Source organism: Anser anser (genome assembly GCF_964211835.1).
Source record: "Anser anser genome assembly, chromosome: 14".
Lineage (NCBI taxonomy): Eukaryota > Metazoa > Chordata > Aves > Anseriformes > Anatidae > Anser > Anser anser.
In genome coordinates, this window is record NC_139735.1 from 3,957,540 (window position 1) to 3,983,920 (window position 26,381).

General features: G+C 43.8%; 1 long non-coding RNA gene across 2 annotated transcripts; it reads left to right on the top strand.

Moving 5' to 3' along the window:
• Window positions 1-10,985: 10,985 nt before the first annotated feature.
• LOC310881642 lies at window positions 10,986-23,637 on the top strand. Of its 2 annotated transcripts, XR_014572485.1 has the most exons (5): window positions 10,986-11,137; window positions 11,261-13,899; window positions 14,430-14,754; window positions 15,204-15,251; window positions 20,648-23,637. It is a non-coding gene; the product is annotated as an uncharacterized lncRNA (long non-coding RNA). The 2 variants fall into 2 exon arrangements; XR_014572484.1 differs by having other exon boundaries at window positions 10,986-13,899.
• The last annotated feature ends 2,744 nt before the right edge of the window (window positions 23,638-26,381 follow it).

Genomic DNA, 26,381 nt, shown 5'->3' on the forward strand with positions numbered 1-26,381 from the left:
ACGTTACCAACTCTGAAATACAGGGGGAAAACGCTGCCATGGATGTGCCCAAGTGGCACATCAGGGGACGCTCCTGGGAGCCACCAGAGGTGTCCCCAGGGGCAGGTGGCACTGCCAGGAGGGCTCTGAGCCTCCCCTTTCCCTCCTGTTTACATGCAGGTTGCAAACGCGGACACAGAGCCAGAATATTTTCCCTTTTGCTCCAACAAAATGTTATCTCGTGCTCTCGAAATATTTGTTTTCTGCCCTGAGGATGCAATTGTGCAGCACCAGTACCATCGCTTTGGGCTGAGGACTGTTGCTAATGGTCACGGTCCAAGCACCTGGCAGCCAGTGCTGGAATAAATCCTCTGGTGTTTTACAAGCGCCCTGTGTGCGTGCAGGCTCTGGAGTGTGTAAAACTCCTCCTGTTTTTTTGGCTGTCTGTCTGAGGCTGATAGAGAAACAGATGAGAAGCCCTGGGAGTAAATCAAATGTGTTTTCAACAGCACCATATCCGGGCTTAATCTCAAAAAACCTAAATTGCCATAAATAATACGTTAATTGCAAAAAATAAGAGCTGATCCTTTCCCTCTGTTTCCCTTAATTTGGAAGCTCATTTAAAGTCTTCAGTTCCTTGTAATTTTTCCTCATTAACTTACTTCTTACTTAGTACCTTTGTTATTGTTGCTTGTTTTCTATTTCTCTTTGTTTAAGGTTTCCAGCACGTAATGACCTGTTTTGGTAAGGTTTTAATGTGCGCTGGAAGTGGTGCTGTGAGGACACACGTCGGGGCTCTGGCGGTGGCTGGAGTTTAGCAGCAATAAACCCCACGGCGCTGTGGCTTCCTGGCACGCTTGGAAGCTGGGCCAGCGTCCTCATCCCTGGTGGCATCACTGGGATGAGCCTTGGGGCCCTGTGGGCCCTTGCTGTCATGAAGACAGGGCTGAGCACCATTTCTGTGTTGTGAGAGAACCAAATTCTTCGTTCGGGTGCCCGTGCCCAGCAGCTCCTTCTGCTGCAGTCAGTTCTGCCCAAGTAAAAGGGCTGCTCAGCCCCTTGAGGGGCTGCTCAGCCCCTCAGCCCCTTGCTCAGCCCCTTGAGGGGTTGCTCACCCATTCTGGGTGCTCAGCCTGGGGTGACCCACCTGGATGTTGTCCCTCCGGCTGGGCCCAGGCCATTTATTTAGGGTCATGGTGACGTGGTGGCAGCTGCGGCCTAAGCTTGGCCCAGTCTTGCCGTAGCCTGATACAAATCCTGGCATAAAATCCCCAGGGCTGAAAGAAGGGAAACCAGCGCCTGTGAACCTCAGCACCATTTGCTGGAGCTCTCTGGGTGGCCTGGGCCATCGCGTTTGCTTTAACAAACACTGAGCCAAGCTGCAAACAAACAGGATGCAAATCTTAGAGGGTGACCAGTGCTTGGGGTTTGGTTGTGCGGTGGAAGGCTGGAGCCTTTCCCCATTTCCAAAGCGGTAAATAATGCATGATCTGTCTCTTCCACGCTTACGCAACCCCTACCATGATAAATATCAACCGAGGGAAATGAGAGTGGAAAGAGGCATTATCTTTCTCGGTAATGCAACCATTTACAATCTGCGTTACGATTCTTCTGCTCTGAGGAGTAAGTGGCAGTCGGGGGGATTGTTTCTGTTAGCAGACCAGAAATCACAAATCATGGGCTGTAATTTTCCAGTGTCACTTAGAAGCAGCCTTAAAACCTTAAAGAGGAGGGGAAATAAAAATAATATACAGAGGTTGCTTCCTTTTTTAATCCCTCTGAAGTAAAACACTTATTTCCAAGTGCCTGGGAATCAAATATTGAGGACCATATGTTCAAAGGCAGGGTCTTAAAGCTAATCACCAGACACCTGATGAGGGGATGCTGCCTTTGGTGCTTAAACACAAATCTGGATGCCTGAAGAAATTGGCCCACGTGCTGAGAAGCCTGAAAATATTATTTAATTTTTTTTTTTAGGATCTTTTGTCTCATATTTAAAACTGAGTTCTAACATTATGTTTCTCAGGGTGAGTTTTCACCAGCTGAAACAGAAGCATTTAGAAGGTGTCCAAAGAAGTCTGCGGACCCAGAGGAGATGGGAGCTTGTGTGCATCTTATCAGGGCTCTGCCCAAATCCTTCATTCATCCCATGTATTTGGGGAGGCTGTGGGGAACAGCATTTTTCATCTCTTTTCTTCTATACCTCTCTCTTCTCAAATGGAATAGAACAAGCCTCTCTCCAGGCTGCTGCACAAAGCACGTCCCACCTGCATGTAGCCCTCCCTCTGCATGTCCCACCTGTATGTTGTAAAACTTCCCATTTAACCATAACATTGGCTTCATGCAGGGAATTCTGATCAGGCAGGACTGCATGTGCCCACCAGCTTTTGAGAAAGTGTTGAACTCCCAGCTAGAAACCCTCTTTCTCTGGCATCACCCTATTTTTCCCTACCTTACTCTTGCGAGCATTAGGTTTTTGGAATGAGACAAGGATTGCTAGGGAAGCTTCACAGATCATCACAGGGCGTTTTATTATTGGAGCTTGTTTTTATTCATTGCTTCTTGCTTGTCTGGTGTCAGAAACGGTTCCTCCTTTTTTTGCAGACATCTGGGCATGATCTGTCAGTGATGGGAAGCTGTGGCAGTTTCTGTCAGACAGTAAATGACAGGTTGGGTAGATGGGGTTTCTCTTTCTTTTCGAGTTATTGATTTTTGGTTTGTTTTTTAAGGTCCTCGATGACTGTAAATTTTGAGAGGAGCCAACCCCAAGTAGTGAGGGTGAGTTTTGAAAGCTGGGTGATCCCCAGAGAGAAATATGAAAGTTTCCTTTATAGCCAAGGGGCAGCCTAGCCTCCCTGCGCACATGCCAAGCCTCTTATCACTCTGATCAGGTCCTATACAAGTGGTCCATTTTGCAGCCCACCTCCCGGGTTGAAAAATGGGCTTGATAATACTTCCTCACCCTGCAGAGGTCCTGAGCACTGATCACGGAAGGTGGCAAGGTGCTCTGATGCAAGAAAAAAGGAGTAACAAACCAGCTAGCACAGCTTCCCTGCCCGACGTAGGAAATTCTCCCTCTGAGCACTGTTAGGGCTTGTGGTGTGCGTGTTTCCCTGCTTGTGTAAGGTAGTAAAGCAAATGGATTGCTCAAGGTCGACTCTTTATTGTTGGTCTTGGTGTGAGCTAAGCCTGCTTACAGTGTTAGCTCAGAGAAATATTGTTCGCACAAATGGTGCTCACTCATGGGTTCTTGGGTGCCCTTTGGAGGCAGGAATTAAATCGAATGTAAGAGCAGCACATCAGCCTTCTCAGAGCAGGCATAAACTTCAGAGGTTTAGATAAACTTTAGTTTGGCAAGTACCAAACTCTGCGTGGCTACTGCTTTAAGGCACATTTCCATCTCTGACTGCAAAAAATGAACAGAAAACTGAACACAGTGTTCCTCAGCAGGCCGGGGAAGAGCGCTGATGTTTAATTGTTTGTGTGCTGCTTGATAAAAAAGAACAGTTTTATAATTTCTAATTTATCATTCATAACGGTCTGACTCAACAGATCACATTGCTGGTTCTTTGTAGCTCTGAGATCTTCTCAGAGTTAAGCAGCACACCGAGAGCATCTCTGGCAGCGGCAGGGATGGGGCTGCCTCGTCCACTCCACACCCACGGTTTCCATCAGCTGAACTCTTGTCTCCCCGACTGAAGTCGCCTGGACGGTGGCAGAACAAAAGGATTTGTTTCAATTTTTATTTTATTTTTAATGAAATCAGTAAGAAAAACAACCCCTTTCCTTCTTCCCTTCCCAAAAAGACTTACAGATGTACAGGAGAAGGACTGATGGAGGACTTGAGGGTAAAGTTGTAGTTTCAATTTCTACAGCAGAGCTGAAATGTTTGCATTGTTCACTGGATGTATTTGCCCCAAAAGCAGGACAAAGGCTCATAGCCTTGTAGGCCAGGTTTCTGTGTCTGTTTTTGCCACCTTTTGGTGGACTTGATGTACATTATCAGAGTTCCATGTTTAGGTTAATTTCATAAGTGACTTTGAAATGTCCTGGCCTGCAGCAGGCCCAGCTTTGAATCTGATGTAATTGGGCCCTTTCCTCATGTTGCAGATTTATGAGGCTCCCATTTAAACCTAGGACCACCGTCTCCTTGTTTCTCTGGGTGGTTACTGGTCAGGCCTTTATGGGAAGTGAGGTTTGGTTTAGGTTATTGATGGGTGTTTATAAGCCAGGAGAGAGGGGAAAGCCTGGCTGCTAGGCAGAGGTGGGAATGGAGGTCTGTGAGAGCAAAGCCCAGCCAGCAAGGTCTGCTGGAGGGGGAAGAAAGCACTCAAATTTGTCTTGGTTTTCCTATCTGCTGCGCTTAGCCGTGTCGGGCCTGGCTCCTCACCCTCTTTGTTTACTCCGGTGTCTTCCTGGCTTGGTGTCATTGGCTCTCAGCAATCATTGCCTAAAACTGTAATTATTATTAGTCAAGGCAAGCTAGCTGCCCCCAGCTGTGAAACGGGGCAGGGCTGCACCGAGCTGGGCACAAGCCCTTGCTTTGGGAGGCTGTAGCTCAAACCGAGAAGGGGAGCAGCAGAGCTGGTCAGCCACCCCCAGCAGCAACACGCGGGCTGTGCTGGTAGCAAAACCTGCGTGTCCTCACCTCACGTCCAGAGCCCGGGTGGCTCCGGCCACCAGGCTTGTAATACAAGGGCAGGGGTGCTTTAAATGCTGTTTTCCATGTGGCAATGCTGAGCAGCTTTCAAAGAGCAGCTGGGAGAGCTGCTCCGTTGTGGGGCGGTGGCTCCTCCGTGCCAGCACTCGAGCACGGGGCAGCCTGGTGTTCACTGACCAGCACCCAGGGGAGCTGGAAAATGCCCCAAAGACGTAAAATGCAAAATGCAGCAAAGACGGATGGACGAATATGCTTACTGAATACACTTAAAAAGAAAATCCATCAGCCCGTAACAGAGATTACTTTAATCATCTAAAATCTTGTTGCTTCTGGAATATCTGCTCTTTCACGGAGCAAACAAATTGGTTTTAATTCAATTGCTGTAACTTCACGGAAATGCATTTGACAAGCTCAATAACCAAAATTATTTAGGATAACAATATTATCCTTTTCACATTGATAACAGCGGTCATAAAAGGAAAAGTGCGTGAAATATAAAGCTAACAGAAATACCTCAAATCTTAGACCCTTGAAATATTTGCATCTTTTATACCGCGGTTGGTAAAATAAAACTTCACCTGATATTTAACTTTGCAGAGGAAAGCAGAGTTATCAAGTTATTCCTTTTGGAGACGAGGCAGTAAGATGATGTTCCTCAGTGATGTACCTTGCCTATATAGAGGCAAATACATTCCAGTTGTATTTAATTAGTTTTGAACCTATGCTTGTGAGAAATACAGCACAGTACTGTTATTAAAATTCATGCTTTATAATAATTAGTACAGTTAGTGCAGTCTGAGAGAACTGCAAGCTATTAACTTTGATTAATGGTGGAATTATCCAACTCTTGCTATCATTTAACCCGTTGCTAAATTTTTAAGGAGAGAGAAAGGTTGTGATCATTCTCAAAGGCTACATCAGGCCAGCCATTAATTATGAATACTCATTAATTATAATAGATTGTCTGCCATAAAATCTCTTTTACTGAACTTTTGAGTTTTTCAGTAGGGAAATTGTGACAAATATAGGCGGAACTGTCCCTTTTAAATTGCTGAGGTTTTATCTCTCATCGAATCCATATCTAAAATTGAGAAAAATGACTAATATAGTTAGGAAACCCATTTTTCAGAAGATCAAAGTCATAAAATTCTGTTAATTCCCTTTGAGACAGAAATATGAATTATAGTTAAGAGACTTTTCCCTGTAACTTTTTGTTTCATTTTAAAACTCTAATTGTTCCCCAAGCTAATCTCCCTTTGTATTCTGCTGTAAACTAATTTGCTGAACTATCAGGAGGCTAAAAAAATCTCTAAGTTTAAAACTGTCTCCTGCAGGAGCAGCTTTAAAAGCACACATCCTTCTGAAGAATAGAAGGAACGCCTTACTCCTCCCTGTCCCCAGCAAACACCTCTGAAGCTGAGGGCTGCCTTTGGTCTTGTTTTCCAGTACTTACGTGAGAGTGCAGGAATGTTAAGCATGCTGCTCACAAGTGAAAAAGACATATTTGTTTTAATATATACTGTGACTGGTTGGGAAGCTCCTTGATGCTGTACCTCTGGCCTCCTCCCTAGGCTGGGACGCTCACTAGGTGCCAAAGTGGGCAGCACCAAACTCTTTGTAGTGGCCATAAGGTGCAGATGCTCCTTTTGTGCAGCACCCTGTGGCAACTCAAGATCGTGAAAGGAAGGCTCACAAAAAGCAAGTGCAGCTTAGTACAACCCAGCACAGCCTGCTAGGTTGAGTAGAGAGCTCTGCCGGAGTAAGAGTACACACTGCAAGCTCATGGGAGGGGGGGGTAAACATTGCTATTTTTCTTTAACAGTTATTTTGTCTGGTCTTCTCCCTTCTGAGATGCCTCGGTCTTTTCTTTTTGTAGAGGGCTCATGGCTGAATGTTTATAGGGGAAATTTCAGACTTCCAGAATTTCTTAAAAGCAGTTTCGCGTAGATTTTTAATTCTTTCAGTGCCAGGTTATTCCTAGAGCCACTGCCATTGATTTGCCCTGTCTCATATTGCCATCTGGCTACAACATCACAAATCTATGTGGTGCCCCATTTCTAGCCCGGAGGCACACATCCTTTCAGTTTCTGACAAATTTCCACAGAGTCATTTTTTCCCTTTGATATTTAAGAAAAATCTTGTAGGATGAAAATGTTGCACTGATATTCTTAATGGTTATTTAGAGAGTGAAGTGTTTGGACTTGCTTGAAAATACCCCTGGGCACCTATTTGCATGTGTAGGTGCCTAAATATCTGAGAAAAACGACCATCTGCTGTCTCTGGACTTAGATCCTCAGAAAATATGTAGAGTACTAAAATGAAGGGAATTTAGGCACATACATTTCTTTTGATGATTTGTTCTGCTCCTAATTTCTCTATCTCACAGAGGTGTGCGGAGGAAGAATATACAAAAGAATGTGAAGGGCTCTGATAGCTTTGTGCTGTCTGCATGTGTTTTACAGATAACATTATGGAAGATTAGCAGGAAAAAATATATATTTTGAACAAGTATTCTCCCCTCCATTTTTAAAATACAAATACCTTTGAGCTCTTACTTTATAAAAGAAGGAATTGCTTACCTGGTGGCTAAATCTAATTGCCAATTCAAAGGCAATTAATTCCTGAAATAATTTTGAGCCACCTTGAGGTAATTCTTATCTATAAAGATTTTTCTTCCATCCTTTTCTAGTAAAATTTCAGATCCGATCTTTTATTTATGTGAAACTCCTGGATTGGCTACAAGAGAGTATTTGCCCTTGGTGTGCCAGGTTACAAATCATTCTGATTTAGAAAACTGAAATCCATCCTGCTTTATTTGTGCTTTCACTTGGTGCAAAAGAGAGAAGCATTAGCACTCTAATGCAGAATATTTTCTGGTCTATGCATAGCGTGACTGCTGGAACGTAATACAAAATTGTGAAATTCAGAGCCAAACAGCATATTTTCCCAGATCTGGGAGGACGTTCGCACTGAGATCTGGGTAACTCCCAGAGGGTGACCCCCAGCATTTTGGTTTTTATTTTCATCACTACATCGAATGGACCCTTGAGAAACACTGGGAAAAAATCACTCCTAAGCCTAGAAGAAGCTCCAGATGCAACAAGAGGAAGCCTGGGACAGGAAATTAGTAAATTTATTATTAATTTCAATGGTGGCTTTTTAAATATAAGATAATGTATCGATTCTGAAACTGTTCCATGACCATTTTCCATCAGTGTTGGTGGCATTTACTGCCAAAATTAATTAGACACTCATTGATGCTGGGCCAATTCCCTGACTTGCACGTTGTCAATCAGGTAGAAATCCAAATGTGCGCCCACTCACTAAACCATTTTCTTTCTCTCTGACACCATCAGAAGCACATGACACATCTTGTGGATCATGTGCAAGAAAAGCAGATATGCTCTCCTCTCCTTTTCACTCTGCTGGGAAAGAAAAAAAAAAAAGAAAAAAAAGACTCTCAACTGTATAATCATTTTCCTATAAAATAAATTACTTTATCTGTCGTAATACTGTCACACTTCAGTTCTCCAGTGATCTACTTCTTCCATCTGTGTGCATAACTGAAATCTTTTCTACACCTACTCTATGTACTTTCAAGTGTCAAAATCCAGCCTCAATCACTCCTGTCATTAGTCTCTTGTTCCTGACAGGATAAGGGCAAAGCACCACAGTTCCTCAGTCCTCTTTGGGTAATTTCTGTGCTCACTTTGCAGAGTTCATGTGAGCTATCGGAAATATGACCTGGCTGAGTTTTGTTTTGTTTTGTTTTGTCACCTGAAGTTTTCCACTTGTTACTCTTGAAACTACTGGATATTTTTATTGCTTTCTGGCTCTTGTTTCCATCATGACTGTTGCTGCAGTTAGGTGTAATTTCAAGAGATATCCACATTACCCAAATCCTATGAAAGTTGACTTACTGCTTCTTATTGAGTAATTCTGCATGACTCACACTTTATTCTCTGATATATTTTTTTACACTCATTTGCAGAATATTGTTCAGACAATTGAGCTTACTTACCAAAATCACTGTCTTTTGTAACAAGACAGTGCAATCTTTCTTCTTTCACAAAGCCATTGCAAGAACAATGGGCTGACCCATAAATTGCAACCATCTTGTTTTGCTTAAAATATGGATTCTACTTTGCTAAATGAAATAACGTCAGGGAAAAAAAATAAAAAATTGAAACCCTCTTGGAAGCTATGAATCTTCACAGTTTAATGTGACAACGTGCCTCTCCCACTGACCCGTGACCTACTTTTCTGACAAAATGCTCTCGTTACCTTCCCCCAAACATGAGGCTGTCGAAGCCCCAGGAATTTGTCACCTTGGGTTTGAAATTGTGAAGTCGCAGTCAGTGCCGAAGGATCCTGCAATGGTTTCCTCACGAAGCAGTCTGGCAGGCACTATGCTGCTTATCACATCTCCTGTAAATACCCTCCCTTCTCATACTGTTTCTGTTTGTATCGTTTCTTATCTCTGCTCCAGCGTACACCCCACAAATTCAGAGCTGGATGAATTTTGCCATCTCATGAGAGAATTTGGTACTTTTTTTGACTGCGCTTATTTTTGGATTAGCTCAATTAAAATGTTTTGCTGTGCTGTTCAAAATGTTTTTTTTTTTTTCTTTTTCCCTCTCTCTCCCTCTCTCTCTCTCTCTTTCTCTCTTAATTTATTTATTTTTATATATATATATATATTTGTATCTTTTACTATAGTAAAGGAATCCTTTTCTTCTACACAATATATGATATGCATCAAAAATTGGTAGGATGCCTCTTCATGGAGAAACAGGAGACATGAGATTAAGCATCAACAGCTGTGGGAATGACCTACAACATATGTAACATATGATAATTATCCGGTCTATATTTTATAAGACATAAAATCATACTGCTTTGCTAAGACAAGTGAGTAGAGAGAATTGGATAGCGATGGCGACTGCTCCCAGTGATAAAGGTCCTTAACTGTACGATCATGTTTTTTTGTCTCTTCAACTAATTGCATACAGTCTACTTATCATAGAATCATTCAGGTTGGAAAAGACCTCTAAGATCATCTAGCCCAATGTTTAACCTAGTACTGAAGTCCACCACTAAATCGTGCTATTAAGTTCTACGTCTAAGTGTTTCTTGAAGACGTCCCATGATGGTGACTCAACCACTTCCCTGGGCTGCCTATTCCAGTGCTGCACAACCCTTTAAACTGTTTAACAATCTAACAACTTGTTAAATTCAAGTTTGTTACATGGCAAAGGCAGCATCCCTTGGCTTTTTGTACTGGAGATATTATGGTACATGTCTTAGTTAAGCGTCACAGCTCCCACACGTAAAAGCTGAGTGTGTCCATCAGGTTTTGCATTTCTGACTCATAACCAAAGGTACTGATCACAGCACATAGACATAGCATTATCACCTGCTGAGACAATGCTCAGGCTTATTATTTGGTGCAAATGATTAGGTTTTAATGCCACAAAGAATCATTACAGTCAGAAGCTAAATAAATGTTTTGTCAGCTAGAAAAATGTTTCAGAGCTTGATCTGGTTCGTTAGCAAAAAGAAGCTTGGGAGGTGATTCTAGGTACACCTTCATGGGAGGTGTGCTGCATACTGAAGGGCTTCTCCACCTGCCAGAAGAAGTACCTGCAAGAACTAATGGCCTTTTCCAAGTTGCAAATCCTTAAAAGCTGGGGAATTAGCAACTGGAACAAACTACTAAGAAAATGGCCCTTAGGTCTTGTTTTCATTTAGTTACAGCTGGATGCCTTTCAGGATGTGATTTTGCACCAAGCTTAACATCCATCTTATCTCGTTCAGAAGGCTGGGTGTCATCACCTGTGACACTCAGGAGGCTGGATCACAGCCATTTCCCTCTGTCAGGGAAAGCCCTTGAAAGTTCGGATACAACTGCCTATATCTTTGGGGAGTAGAAATATTGTATAATGATATATACATTATTAAAAATAAATAAATAAATAAATAAATGAATAACATGTGCCTTTGTAATTAAAGAGGTGTACAGAAATGGCATGATTAAGGTCAAGTTATTTTTAGAGCATTTTTAAAACTATATCCCCCCCCCCCCAAATCCTTAAGTATTCTGTTACAGTAAGGTACAGTCTTCCATGCTTTAAATGATCTGAAGTCACCCTTTGCAACAACTCTCAGACTCTTAGTACTTATGATTTCATTTTGTATTACACTTTGCCTTCTTGCAATACTGCTTTACTTGGATCTACAGAACTCATCTTTGCATGTAGGAAGAAGCTGTCTGCATGGTATCTTCTAGGAATAAAAGGCTCTACTCTGCTGTACTGTTTTCAATAAATATTTTATTATTCACAGTTTCAAATATTCTCCTGTTGAATCTCAGCAGCTGTACTTTTTGAAAATAATGCGTGATTCAAGAATGAAAATTTGCTTCTGAGTTCTGAGAAAGAAAAGCGAGCCAGCTCTCCTCTTCCTCAGGGAACCCCCAAGAAACTGCTGAAGTGTCAGGTGCGGGGTGCATCTCTCCTTCAATGCTCTGTACTTCTTCCTGTTGCCATACTTTGTGTTGAGAGAACTTAATATAAAATAAATAAGTGGCACGTAATAAATAAATCCTCTCTGAACTTGCAGGAGCTTCAGCATCTTCCCTTGCAGCAGAGACAGATGGGGACGTCCTTTGCTGTTCTAAGTGAGGAATAATATGGAGCTCCTCGACTGGGAGGTATCACTGTGGCACGGGGATGGGGGGACGAGAACCAGACCCCCTCCTGCTCTTGCTGCTCCTGGCTTCCCAGGGCCAGCTGCGAGGTGTGAGGAGGGTGCCAGAGGAGGAGGGGGTGTGGTGGCTGGGGAACCTCTTCTTTGCACCGCCCAGGGCCAACTTCACCCAGAGGTGCTCAAGGAAATAGTTCATCCATCATACGTCTGGCTCGGGGAAAAAAAACAGGAGTGATACGAAAAAAAAAAAAATAGATTTTGAAAGCATCCTGTCACTGGGTCATAGTTCAAACCACGGTCTGCCACTAGAGTTCATTTGTCACTAGTGGTCAGATTCTGCTTGCCTTACTCCACAAACGCGTGCACTGATTTCACCAAGATTACTTGCCCTCTTGAGTGCAAACTGTTGTAATTAAAGGGGAGAAGACCATATCCTAATTCCTAAAAGACCTCTTTGTCTTTCCCTAAAATTATGATGACAACTGATAAGAGAAAAAAAAAATATAAATTGTGTCATAAAGCTTGCGCTTAGCTAGAAGACTTGAGAGTTAAATTGTGTGTGTGTGTGTGTGTGTAAATGCCTCTCAAAATGCTGCACATCCACTTATCCCCTTTTTGGATATGCAATTTTCATTCTATTGATTTTTTTGACATATGGTTATGTAAAGCATGTAATAGCAAACTCTACCCATTTACACCTTCCAGAAGGCAGTAACTTCAGGAGTTAATGCAAGATTATTTTTAGTATGTATTCAAGTTTATTCATGCTGAAAGGTAGTAGTTATCTTTTGTAATTTTAGAGTAGTTATTTGAATAAAAACATGAGTGTAGTTCCATTTTAACTGCCATGTGACATTTGGGAGCTGGGTAAAACTTCTCCCAGGATGCCAAAATCTCAGATATTTTTCTTCTGCATCTCTGCAGTGCACACAATACCTGTGTATGTGTTGGGACCTATGTCTATAAACACATAAAATATGAGTAATCTTGTATACACTGAGAGAATATTATACCATAAACAAGGAAAGTATCTCTAGGCCAGAAGGAAGTGGTTTTCAATGTTTTTTTTCTTTTCTGTTCTGTTTTGTTTTTGTTGAAATTCAGCTATGCTTTTGCATCCAAATTCCATATTAAGCTATCACCAGAGGAGTTATTAGATAACAATCTGTGGGTCCTCAGCTGAGTGTTCTCCCTAGAGCTGGGTAAATATTTCTGTTAGCCAAGTAACTGAACCCTTTTTCAGTTCATAGACTATATGAGAAGAGGTTGCAAGTTTCTCATGTTTTGGGGTCACTGTTCAGCTAAGTCTTACGTTGTTGTTGTTGCTTTCTAATGGAATAACTAAAAATAAAGAGTCTGCAAAATGAGTGTGTAATTCTGGGGGAAGGAGCTTGGTTGTTTGTCCAAGAAGGCACGTAGGGATTTGGCTAGGACAGACTACACGGAGGCACCAGCAAAAGGTCAACAAAATGTATTTTGCAAAATTTTCTTTGTTCCAAGTTTGATTTACAAAAACTTGAATATAAGCCTCCTATTTGGAGATAACTGCGGGTCTGACACTAGAAGAAGCTATGCTGTAAAAATAATAAATGAGTCATTATGATAATAAGGCTACAGTTATGCAATAACAAGTTATCCTTATTTCCTTTGCAGGCACTGCACAATTGCACATTTTGATATTCAGGATAATCTGGGTTGCTCCTATTCCTGGGCCTGTATTCATACCTCTGTGTAATACCGTCTTGCAGAAGAATTTTGCAGAATAATGACTTTCACAGTCTCTTTCACAAACAAACATATCAGAAAAGTATTTGTTCTACTGGGTTCATTGACAGCATTGTTCAAAGAGGCATTTTATGACATTTCTTCTCCTAATCTATATTTCTATTCAGGGCGTTTTGAAAGCATTTTCTAGCTTGCAAGTCCTAATGAACCAACCATGTATATGTTTGTGTTTCCTCAACAATAAACGCTTCTAACTCCCAAGCACTGTTTGGCAGCTGGAATCGCATGGCTGCTGTGGATCAATGGAAGGCAGAGTCAGAGCAGTTCCTCTTGTCATGACCAAGTCACAGGAATAAGAAAGTGTGTCGGGTGACCACAGTATGTATTTGAAAAATGTCAAAAATTTTGGAAAAACTGTTTATGTAAACAAAGGAACCATTGTATGCACGTAGCTCCTGGAGAACACGTGGGATCTGCCACGTTTTTCTTACCTTCATTTTAGTGCTGTTATTTGGATTGTAGTTAATGTACTTAACTCCAAGCAGGTTACTTGTTTTCTATTTATCATTTATTATTGCTGAATTCCTCGTCTTCAGGTTCTTTTTGAGAAATTGAGGGCTTTCTTACTAAAAGGCTAAAATCAGAGACAGGAGTCAGCTCAGGTAACATACGGTGGATTTCTTGCTTTGGTTTTGTGTTTTTATAACCAAACTCTTTTCCCCACATTTCTACAGATGCAAGAGTCCATGTGAACTGTCCCAGAGCTGCCTCAAGCACGGACCCTCCAGGATGTCCCATCTCCTGTCCCCTCCTGACTCCTGCTTCAGGTAAGCTATGTGCGGTGTTGTACAGAGCCTCTGTCTAACCCTTATTAAAAGCATTTATCATAAAGCTCAAGAGATGCTACACTGGATTCTTTGCTACCCTGTCTAACACCGTCCTGACCTATGGGTCATTTGGAGTGTGGACAGTTGGGCAGTAACGTACCTGAAGGGTTCAGTATGCAGCCCTCGAATTCCAGTGGAGAGTTAGTGAGAACATTTGGAAAAGTAGAGAAAATACTTCTGTACACAGCTGTTTCATCCCTGCTGCAAAGTCAGAACAAGTAATCCCCTGGCTGTGCAAAGAAATGAGGCCATATTTCTTCAGCTCCTTTGGAAATACCCGCAGGTACGGTGGGACCCTCAAGCTGGATAATTCTCTGCCTCTCTTGACGTGAAAACAAAGTTACTTTTTACTGTGCTGTTCTTCCTCAGGAAGGTGTCTCTGCCGTCCTTCCTGCCCCTTTTGCTGTTCAAAGATCTTTTTTAATCCTCAGACAGAAAGCTCATTAATCATAAATGTCCATCTGTTTCAGTCTCTGCAACTGGTCCACCCTCACCACAAGGCTTTGTATGCATGAAGAGCCAGAGAAGCATCCCAGTTATCCGACTAGCTCCAGTTTTGGTCCCTCCTGCCCCTGAGGGCATCTCGGCTCCCACTCATCCACCTCCTCCTGCGTACTGCCTTGCCCCTCGCTGAAAGCCCCATGGGACCTGCGATGCACTTTGACTTCTCCAGCAGGAAAGACAGAGCTAAGCAGCTACCAAAGCATTATTTATTTACCCGTGGGCACTGATGACCTGCAAATGAGGAATGAGCCTGGGTGCATGCTGCCTGCCCTTCCCTCCACCCCCAGGAAGGTGAGTCCAGAATATCCCCTCAATACCTGTGCCCATGTAGGTCACCCCGGCAGCCTCACCTCCTGGCTTCCCCAAGCATCTCTAGTGCTTAGGATGCACTAGACCTAGTGCAGGACCTAAGAAGGGCTAGGCATCTGTTGGCATTTTTTTCGCTGCCCTTGAGAACTCAGTTCCTCAATCCATTTCCCTGGAGACTCATTTCCCTGGAGATACTGCTGGTCTCTGTATTCAGTTTTTCTGCATTTATGAAGCAGAGTTTTGAGAGGAATTACCTGAATCTGGAGAAACACTACTGTGAATGAGACGCATTAGCTCTCTGATGCTTTATTCTTTTGTCCTGCTTCTCTTAAATAGTTTTTTTTTTTTTTTTTGGTGGGAAGGGACATGGTTAGAGAGATACAAAAATTAAGTATCAGAGCTTCCCTGACTAGCTTCATGTTTTCATCCAGGCGGTGGGATGCAAGCCCGGGGCAATCAGCAGGACCTGCTGGCGACAGGTAGGTGATGGCTCTTGGGCTTTGGAGAGCTACTTTAAATGCTTTGTGTTTGAGATTCAAGAAAAGAAGAGAACAACTCAACTTGTACTTTTGCAGCAAATATGATACGAAGCTCTTGGCAGTGCTGCCAGGATGTTTCTAAATTGCCTTTTAAGCTTCATGAGAAATAAATTGGTATAACTTGTTTGCAAATTAACATATGGTGGTTATACGTGTATGAAAGGTCTTTGTCAGTCTCAGCCCATTTACAACTAGTGAGCAAATAATTTAATTACTGGGAAGCATTGCCACTAAGTGCACGCACAGACTGTTAGCTGCAGTCTTATTCCAGGCTCTGGCAGCTCCGTAGAGCCCAGCTTGGGCTGATGCAGAGGGCTTCTCATCGCAGAGACCTGAAAGCAGCAAAGCTGCTCTGGTTTAATCCATTGCAGGTGCTGATTTTTAATTCCTAAAGCACCGGGCCACCTCAGAAGTTTTAAGGAGAATAGTGCTGATCACGTTATTCCCATTTCTCTCTGGTAAACTAACAAAAACGGGGAAAGAAAGCAGCTCATGGTTTTCCTTTATCTCTGTAGCTGGCTTTATTTAGGCAATCCATCAAGATATATCTCACCGGCAATATTATTTAAGCTGAAATGGGAGACTCACTATTAGTCTTGAAAATTCGTAAGATAAACAGTTTTTGACATTTAATTTGTAGTGGCCAATGGAGAAATAAATTACTGAGCAAACATTGTGCAGAAAATATTTAAGCACAGGATAAATCAGTGATCTTTGTATGGGATCCTATACCAGGACCATATATTTTGCATGTTCTGTTTATCTTTGCATTGGGTAAGACAAAGTGTGCAGTTTGTATTGTTTGCTTAGGGAATAATTTAAACATAGCTAAAGATGGAGCATCTGTCGAATGCCACTTTGGTCAGTAAACATTATAAGATGTATTTTTATTAAACATACCCCAACCCTCTCCCTTTACATCCCTGCTGCTGAGAACTGTAGGCTTATGAATTACCATCAGCAGAAGGCACCAGGCTTATCTGTGCAGGAAGAAACGGGCACTTCGTTTCAGAGCTATGCATGCATCTACATGACTTGCACTGCAAAGGAAAGAAAAGAGGGATAGATCTAAAGCAGCTTGACTCCAGAACAAAATAATGAATGTCAAATAAGTGACTGCCTGAGGTAGCACACTCCAAAAGAAAGTAGAAGCAGGATTGGGCTCATGGATAATAGGTTTTCCGTTGGTGTCCCCATGCCCACTGTTTCGCTGGGTTGATGTCAGTAAAGCAATGATGTTAGCGCAAGAAGGGCTCACACTTCTCTGAAATCCAGGAGGGGTATGTGCAAACAGATGCCGTACAGGAAAGGATGTTCCCCAAGGGGGAACGCTGGGAAGAAACTCAGGAAGCACAGGGGGGTCTGGTATAGAAGGCAACTCTCTGGCTCTCGGGACTTTGCCCTCCAGCCCTGCTAGTATCTGGGGTGAATCACACATTGTGGTTATGAAGTTAAAAATTTCTTCTTTGACATCGAATAACTGTTGGGAAATTTTGTTTTAAAATAGGTAAGCCTGGTAGAGGTGAAGGTACTGATTCTGATTTTTTTTTCTGTTAGAAAACCACACTCATGGAAGTATTATCCAAGTGCACATGTGGAATAAGCTATGGAGAAGCTTTTCCTGCTCCTTTGCCTCCATTTATTTGTCTGGTGTGGACTGCAGCTCTCATCTGCTTCAGATCAAGCCTGCAGTGATGAGGTCCTGGGGTTAGCTGGGGCTTCTGCCTACTGCTACCATGCAAATTATAGATCGAATGAAAAAAACAATCAAAAGATATTTTCACACACAGCAGAGCTATTTTGATTATTTCTAGTGATCCATGTGGAACTCTCAAGATTGAGTACCAATTAATTAATTACATTCTTTATTTTATCTAATGGGAACCATGGTACAAACAACGGAGATGCGGCTGGGATTGAGCAGCCCTTGCTGGAAACCAAATACGGAGCAGCAGATGCTAGAGATTTTGCTGAGAGATTGGGTTTGATTAACTCTTACGTTGTGAGTGCTGTAAATTTGGGAACTGGGTGGGCCAGGCTGGAAGAGAGAGGTGGCAGATGGGACGCGGGGAAGATGATTAATAGAAATAAAAGCAAGCAGCTTTGTATTAGCTTCTGCTGCTTGTTTTCAAATGTGCGGACTGAAGATGGAAGTAGAGGGAGGTGGCACAGATGGGAAGAGGGCTGAGAACTATGGGAGCTAAACCCCGAGACAAAGGATAAGCAAAAGGGATGTGAAAGTCCTCAGCCCCTTCGCTGGTGGGTCCGGGGGCGGACAGGTCTGTGGCAGAGGCATCAGTTGTGAGGTGCAGGGCAGATCAAAGCTGCCTTCTCTTTTCGTGTTTTGGTCTAGAAAGAGTATTTCAAATGGAGCCTGAGTAGCTGCTAATGAGAGCCAAGGAAGAGTTGGCAGTGGTGTGATAATGAAAAGATATATGTATAATTTCTTTAGCAGTGGAGGAAGCAGAAGGGATGTTGGCAGGGCCACCTCTGCTCTGGGGGCCTGTCTGCCTCTCTGCATTCCCACACCACACGTTGGCATTTAGAGGCAGGGACTGGCCACATGGCTTACAAATCTGGGCAATGAAGCAGCAAGGGAAATGATAATAAAAAAGGGATAAACAGGAGCATAGGACCCAAGCATGCTCCCTGGAGCAGGCTGAGAACAAGGGGCAAGAAAGAGGAGCTGTAGAAAAGTGTTAAATAGGCACCGAGATAGGCATAATGATAGAGACAACCTTTTAGATCTGTAAGAAACCGTGAGGACAAGACTGTTCAATAAAGAGCTTACAATAGGGAACCACAGGGACAGCGTGCACCAAATGACATCATTTACCTCTCCGCTTGTTATCACTCATTATGCCATATTATGCTGGAGATCCTATTATATGCTTCTTAACTGCAAATCTGGCCCCTGCTGTGTCAGGCACAGCACAGGAAAAAACACACCATTCTTTGCCCCAAGGAGTTCAGGATGGGAAGGAAGGAGTATTTCTATGAAAAATTGCATTGTCAGTTCTGTGTTGGAGCCTGTGGAAGATAATGACAGGTGGACAGCGTGTCTCTGAGCGCAGTTTTGTAACCAGGCAAATTATACATATAAAGTAGAAATGACCATAGGCTGAGTAGATCACAGAGAAAACCTTGGGAGACAGATGTAGTGGTTTCAATTTGTCAAGGGGGAAACATTCATTTTAGTGGTAAAGACAGGCTGGAGGAGATTACATTTGATCTTAGATTTTAGTGAGCAACTAAAGTTGCAATAGTGAGCAATCTTCACCCATTGTAACCCAAAGAACCAAACCCTACGTCATTACGTGGTCTGCATGGCTTTCACTTGAAACCCTACAAGACTTGGTGACCATTTTTACTTTGATCCAGTGGCTTTTTCCAGTGTAGAACCCAAAAATTCAGCATGTGATAAACCCCAGAAAAGGGAAAGACTCTGCAAAGATGGGTTCCTCGTAGTAGGGAACCAGGAAGGACCCATTTATTGTAACAGGGTAAGCGGCCAATGCCCCTGGTCTCATATTTCAGTAAAGAACAGCAAAAGTGCAAGAAACTAGCCACAGAGAGGATAAAATGAATTTAGAATAAATAAGAGAGATTTGTTTGCAGTCCTTGGTAGGAGACAGCTTGAAGACATGTACCTGGCTTAAGCAGAAATTGTTTGGTTTGACTGGCAGGGAGCCTCATTTCTATTTGCTAACAGGGATGCAGTTGATAATAAGAAAGTGAATTCCCTGTGAAGGAATGATTGCTACCAGAAGCTGGCTTGTAGCTTCAGAAAGATGCATCCCAAGCAACTCTGTAAAGCACAAAATTCTCCTGAGACCCAAGAGCGAGGAAGTTTCTGCTAAATCCATCTGCCGCGGTACAAGGGGTTTGACCACTCTTTGCAAGAATGGCAGGTTTAAGCTCAACAAATGTCAGGGTATAAATTAAACTACACAGAGCTTTGCCACGCTTCTCCCAGTGTTTAATTCATACATTTAATTGAACAAATTCAACAACACATTGCAGCACAGGGCTGTGCTACCCTGCGCCCTGTCCCTGTGGCCACCCAGAGCCTCCGGGAGGAGAATCCAAACCCTAGGCTCTGCCGTCAGTATGCAGAGCTATATGCTGGAGTCAGCCACTGAACATGTGTGAAAACAGCACAAATAGTTCAGAATAAAGCACTCAGATGGGAAATTCATGTCAGATCCATGGGGCCTGGGGCAAAGAAAATACTCGCTCAGGAGCTGGAGGCTCAGGCCAGACCGAAACCCAGTGCCTAGCTCTGTCATAAGGAAATCTCTCTGACTCAGTTTCCTCAATTTACTCTGGGTTAATTGGTTTTATTTTGGAGAATGGGCCTTATTTTATAGAACTTTCCCCCTTATTTTATTTCCATAAAGTCCCCGCCAGCTGGAGAAGGTTCCCTCTTTGTTCCATTACATTTAACAACAGAAGAATTTTCCTTTCTCAACTTACAGATTAACCATTATAGTTAGTAAAAAATACTGTCCAGCAGGGTTAAGTCATTCCACTTAGATGGAATTGACTTTTCTGTGCCAATTATTAATTTCCATGAATTTCAAAATATGTTTTATGCTGATAAAGGTTCTTAAAGCCTTTCCTCTAAAACTGTATTAAAGAATGTAGTACTTACCTGAGTCCTTTGGAATACCTAACGTGCCATGGCTTTTCCTATAATATTCACCAGTTCATTATTGTCACTACATTTTAAAAGTGGGTAGGTATTGATTATTTTACCTGTTACAAGATAAAAGTCTTAGGTACTTGCATGCAGTCTGAACAAGCTCATGAAGTAATCTGCAGCTTTCAGGCTGGCCCAGTGGGCAATTATTTTTCTAGGTTTCCTACCTTCAGTTTCTTCTCCATGAGTCTTTTTTATTATTATTATTATTATTTATGTTGGAAATTATTCGCTGCCTGTAAAAGGTAATTGATCGACAGGGTTGAGACAGAAGCCCCTCTTCCCCCAAGTCCAGAAGGGTTTTAACTACAGGGAAGTTTTAAAAGCATCACATTTGGGGCTGACATGGCTCCTGGAAGCTGGGTGAAGGTTAAGCAAATCCCTCTTCTGCGGGATGGACCAAATGCAATGGCTCTGTGTGATTTGAGCAACCTCTTGCCCAAATTGCCCAAATTGCCCAAATTGTCCTTGTCTATCATCACCTCTGACTCCTCTCCTAAAACACCTGCTGCCTTGGGGTGACAAAATGCTGGTGCCACAGGCTGAGAAACACTTGGGGGTGTTTGTCCACACGAGTTGCATATGACTTAAATGATCTGTCTGCTAATTGATTCCCTGTTATTATCTCTCACAGGCCCAATAGCAATAAAGAACACAACCGACGAGCTGTCAGTCTGGCATGTTTTGGGCACCTTGGAGCAGATGTAGCACGCTCAGCTGTTAATGACACAGTTGTCAGCTGAAGGACACCACATGCAAGGCACTGTTGACATGCAATCAATTGGCTCTGGGGCAGGTTTGTTCACTGCTTTGCTTTTCCCTGACATTTTTTCACACAGAAAGTGTCCAAGGTCTCACATTCTATTCAGTCTATAAAATAATCTTTCTGTGAGACAAAACACCCCAATAGAGTACGTGGTCTTCTCACTTCAGCCATTGCTTGGGAGATCCTGGATGTGACATCCAGTTTCATCCTGAAATTTCAGAGTGGAGCATCCCCCTTATTTCTGAACATTGGAAATGGGTTTGCTAACTGGGGAAAAACAAAAGTCTATCACCATGGGGAATATTTTAAGAAATGAGAAAAGCGACATTCTCTATGACAAATGACGCTTAGCAATGATAAAATAATGTTTAGTAATGGCAGAGGTTACTTGCTGCTGGTGTTGCAGAAGTCTGGAATGTCAAAGGACTAGAAAAGCTTGATCTGTGTTTTCAGCTTCACAAAGGAAAAAAGAAGAAAAAGTAAAACATGTGATTCATTACTTAAAATAAGATAGTGGGTAGGAAGTGAGGGAGGATGACTCGCCCGCCTTTAAATGGAAATATGTCCAAAGACCCATCTGGCATGTCTGAAGGAGCAGGCAGAGCCGATACTGCTGAGTTGCTGCTTTGTGCGTTCATTGCCACAGCAGCACTTTTGTTCCTCTCCGAAACTGCCTGGGTGTCGCTGAGCTCAGGCCAACTGGGTTGGGCTGAACTGGGAGAAATTAATCTTACTGGGGACCAAGAGGACTTTAATGCAATGCTCGTGGTGCTGAGAATTCACATCCTGGCGGTGTGCTCTGACGTCTCAGTGGAGACAAGCCCTGGGGATCCGACTTTGATTACCTGAAGCAGGCATCTCCAGACTTCCCCACCAAGGTGCTGACTTGGGCTGGTGCATTAACCCAGCACAGCCGCGGGCAGCAGACATCAGATCAGCTCCAGGTGCTTGACCAGCTCCCGGGGAACTGCACAGCCTGCTATGAAACCATGCTGGAGGAGACTGGAATGGCAGCTTTGGCTCATGATGGATGATCCCTAATTTATTTCCACTGTAAAAGGTTTTGGAGACAAGGTTACCCTATAAATAATGTTTAAATTGTAATTTTGTTAAATACCCTTCTCCTGCAGGAATAAATAAATTGCTTTCTGCTTTCATTATACCAGGGAGTCAGCAACATATCCTCAGGTCCAATACTGTCATTTATTTTATATAATATATCTGTGTTTCTGCTTTTTGTGTGTATGCCTGTGTGTTTACCAGAAGGAGGATAATTCACTGAGTGGTGCCTGCTCCAGCTGTGACAGGTCTCTCACAGGCCTGCCACAGCCAAGGACACCCATCACAGCCGTACCCCTGCAAGGTGACACGTGGCACTATCCCCGTGGGACAGCGTGTTGCATTCACATCAACATGCCATCACAGCATTTGCTTTTAAAGGATTAACTTGTAACAGATAATTGGCACTTGGTGCCATCGTATTGATTGTGAGAAAAGCCTGCAGTGACGAATCTGCGTACATTTTACAATACTTATTGCACTACAGGCATGTGTTCTCCTTCTGTAGCCACGCTACTCAGATGTAACTTCTGAACAACCAACAAAATAATACCTGCTATTGCGTGGCAGTGGGAATTTAGAAATGAGCCTGTCTCAGCCCCTGGGGATCTCAGCCAACAAAAGGCTGGCTGATGTCTCAGATCCAGCCTTCATCTCTTAAACAAGGAGAAATATTAATCCAGGAGACAGCGCGTTTGTCATTTAAAAGAAACTTAGTGAGGAAAAAAAAAAAGAAAAAAAAAAGGAAGTATCTGTTTAAGTCTGCCTTCACCAATTCAGTAGACTGGTTAGTAAACCTCCTTTGAGCAGGTTTGCTGCAGCGTGCTGTGAGCTTGCCGCAGCCCTAAGGAAGGCGGCGTCACCTGCTTGACGCGCCGGTGTGCTGCAAACAGCGTCTGGAAGAGCTGCTCCCAGGGGGATCGCCTGGGGGTGTTTTGGCCGGGACGGCTGCCCGGGGTGATGCAGCACAGCCTTAGTGACGGACGGACCCCAAAGCAGCCTGGCTTGTTGGCTGGGTGCCTCCCAGAGCAAGACGGGACCAGTGCCCAGGGCGGGTTGGCCCCGCTACCAGAGCTCTCCCAGCACCTCCAAGGTCAGGGCCGTGCCCAGCTCGAAAACCTGTAGGGTTTTGACATTGTCTCCTCTTGAATCAGACAGGATCAATGAATATTGTTTCCTTCCATCCCCTCAAACATAGAGGCACTGATGGATATCTCCTGAGGAACATCAGGAACCTGCATTAACCATCCCTCCGTGCCTCTCCTGGAAGCCCATCCACTGCCAGAAGGATACAAAGGTGGAGGTAACATACCATGGGGAGGCTAAGGGTGAGACACCCCAGGTACCCCCCAGCCATTAGATTATTATATCAGTGTATTTGTCCAGCCAGGAGGAAAATGTAGTGTGTTAATATTTACAGGAGTTAGCTGGATAATCGGTATAAGAGCTGACATCCAAATTTAGCCAAAAAAATGCCCTCCTGGACAATCTGAAAACCATCATAGGGAAACCAAGGAATTACTGGCATTAACAGAAGATGCAAAAATGAAACAAGGGAATTGTCCTGCAAAGTCTTTGGGGCTTAGAAATGCATTCCTGCCTCTCCGGAGTGCCGCTGCAGATGAGAGAGACCTGCTGAGGAGCAAAGAGCAGAAGTTTTGGTTCATCTGGTGCTTAAGTGCAAGATTAGAAGCTGGAAAATCACAGGTTGCAGAAGCACACTGCCTTAGCCTTACCTACAGATGTGCTGCTGTAATTACAGGTGCTGTTTAAGTGCAGAACCAAGTCTGTGTGCCTTTTTTTTTTTTTTCTCTGTTGGAATTAATGAACAAATCCAGCAGCCTCATTGACTGAGCAAATCAGCAGTCAGCTAAGTGCATCCTGTCAGCAGAAGGTAATTTTAATGATGGGCCGGTGGCCTCTCTAATTAAAAGAAACTTTCATTATTTTGAGGGGAGGATTCTTTCCTAGAAGGAAAACACTATTTGGAAAGGATTTCAGAGCAGATTGCCTTCCATGGCCTGGTCTGTGCTTGAGGCTGACAAGAGGAGGAACGGGGAGGGGGAGAGAGCAGAATAAAGGCTGAGGAGGAACAGAAAGGTTGAAAAGCTCAGATTAGTCTCAATGCTGGAAAAGAAACAAATCAATGTCAGGAATTAGAGAGAGAACAGACAGTGGGGAGAGAACAGAAAGAGGAGCAGAACAAAACCAAAGACAGACAAAGCATGACTGATCGGGAGGGAGGGTGGCAAAAGACAGCTGAGTGACTGCTAGGGCTACTGACGTAGGTATAAACCTGGAGACATGGGCGGTTCTCAGGAACTTGGAGACATGGGGGTTTCTTAGGACAGGCTGCAGAAGCACCTGGTGATAGTGGCATTGGTGGGGCTGTTGCTTTTTGGGGCGAGATGGGGAGATGACCCCTGGAGCATCCCATGGCCCCCGCTGTCGGCCTTTATCCCACAGAAGCATTCAGCTCTGAGGGACCATGAGAAGGGACCCCATGGTAAGATGACCTTCCTGCTGCCTTGCCAGTCAACCCAGGAGGTGGCCAGCTGAGGGCCAGGCTTGGAGACTTCTGCTTGGTCAGCAAACTGGCCGACATCATGCACGTAGTGACCACACGCAGGGCCCAGGGCAGCGTCTGCTGCTCTTGTCCTGCTGTGTTTGTTCAGCAGCAGATATCAGGATTTCAGCAGATATCAGCAGACATCTGTCCTCCAGAAACTGGGAGGAACTCCCCAGTTCTTCCATGGTAAAATAGCTGTCCATAAAATATTAGGGAACAACAGGGCAGGGTACTGAACCTCAAACCTGCACCCATCGGGAGCTTTCTCTGCAGAGCAGAGGAGTTTTGTGATGGCTGTTTTTCCTACGGGGACCTTCTGCCTTCTCCCATCACCTTAGGAGGTGCAAGCCCCCATTTATCCATAGTTTTTTTCTCTCAGTTTAGTTCCCAGCAGAAAAAGTGTGGCTGCTCTTTTCTAGGAGGTGTCAGGCAGATTTGAGGGTGGAGGGAGGAAAATGTACCAGCCTGTCACACCTTCTCTGTAGAGAGAAAAAGAAAGCAACTCAGTAAAATCACAGATTTTCTTAGTGCTTGATGCTCCACCTATAGAAATCAGAGGAAAATCTTCCCTTCAGACCAGTTAAAGTGCTGATATCATCAGTTTGGGTGTGAGAATGTCCAATTCCCTTCCAAGCGTTATCAAGACTTGACCATGTTCGGGCAGCACAAGGTCTGTAGGCAGAGATAAAATCTTTATTCAGATGATCTGTTATTAGTTGAAAGTTAGGAGAGCTTTTCAACATCCCAGTGCATGTGAATAGGAACAGCAGGCTTCAAAGTGAAATAAGAGTTGAGAGTTGGTAAGAGCTCGATCAGATGTGTGTCCCTTAGGCCATTATGGGTGGACAAATAACAGGCATTGTACTTGTGGGTAGCCAGAGATGAACCTCTGCTCCTGTAAGGCAGGATTGAAGGTGAAGGCGTTTCTCTGCACTAAACTCAGCTGCCAAGAGTATCAGAAAAAGCTGTTGGAGAGTCCCAGTTCATTTCCACTCCCTTTGCCAGGCTTTACCCCTGGACATCACTCAGTTCTTTTCCTTTGTCCCTATTCTCAGACCCAATACGAGATAAAATTTGATGTACACTTGCATCTTCCTTCTCATTTTGGTTCCTGAAATCCCTGGGAATCCCGTGTTGTGAATGCGTCCATGTCAAGCAGGATGAGTTTCCATAAATTTCCGCTGCTGTAGAAAAGCCCTTGAGGATCCCAAAGGAGTCCCAGGTGAGTATGGACACAGGGAGAGCCTGAGCATGTACTGTTTGATAAATGCTTAGGTAAATCCCTTAACATTATTTAATTTCTTGGGAGTTTCTTCTCTCTGATGTGGAAGCTAAAGACCGAGAGTAGCAAAGAGTGACCACGGTATATTCAAACAAGATTAAAGGCATGACATTGCTCGAGTGCTGCAGACTACTCACTGTTCTTATACAGAGCATTTGACTGAATGTCATGTTCATGGGGGGAATATTTTCCTCCCTCATGTAGCTGTTTAGCCCCATGGGGAAATCAAAATCCGCTTTTGAAACAACTCTGGACGCTGCCTATTTTTAATGGGGCCACGTATGGTAAGATGACCAGCACCTATGTGGTTCTCTGCTCCCATTAAGCAGCCAGCACCGCACAGGATGAGGCCGTGTGGTGGCATCAGTTTCCGAGGAGACTGCCTCTGTAGAAATGGAGCGTGTTTCTATTGGCAACAGCAGCTCCTGCATGTGTGGTGGTGCATTTACGCTCCTCATCATTGAATTGCATTTGTCTGTGGGCTTTTGCATGTCTGGGAGCGGGGCACGTCTGTGGGTGCTGTGGCGGGGTGCCCTGGAGAACAGGGTGCCTCAAAACACAGGGCTCTCTGTGGGGAGCCGAAATCGCCATGTGGCCGAGCCCTGCGCCCGCTGCCAGCCCGACGTAACCAGGGCTGTCTGTCCAGGCCAGCAAGGACAGACGGACGCTCCGGACAGCAAAGGTGTGAGGTA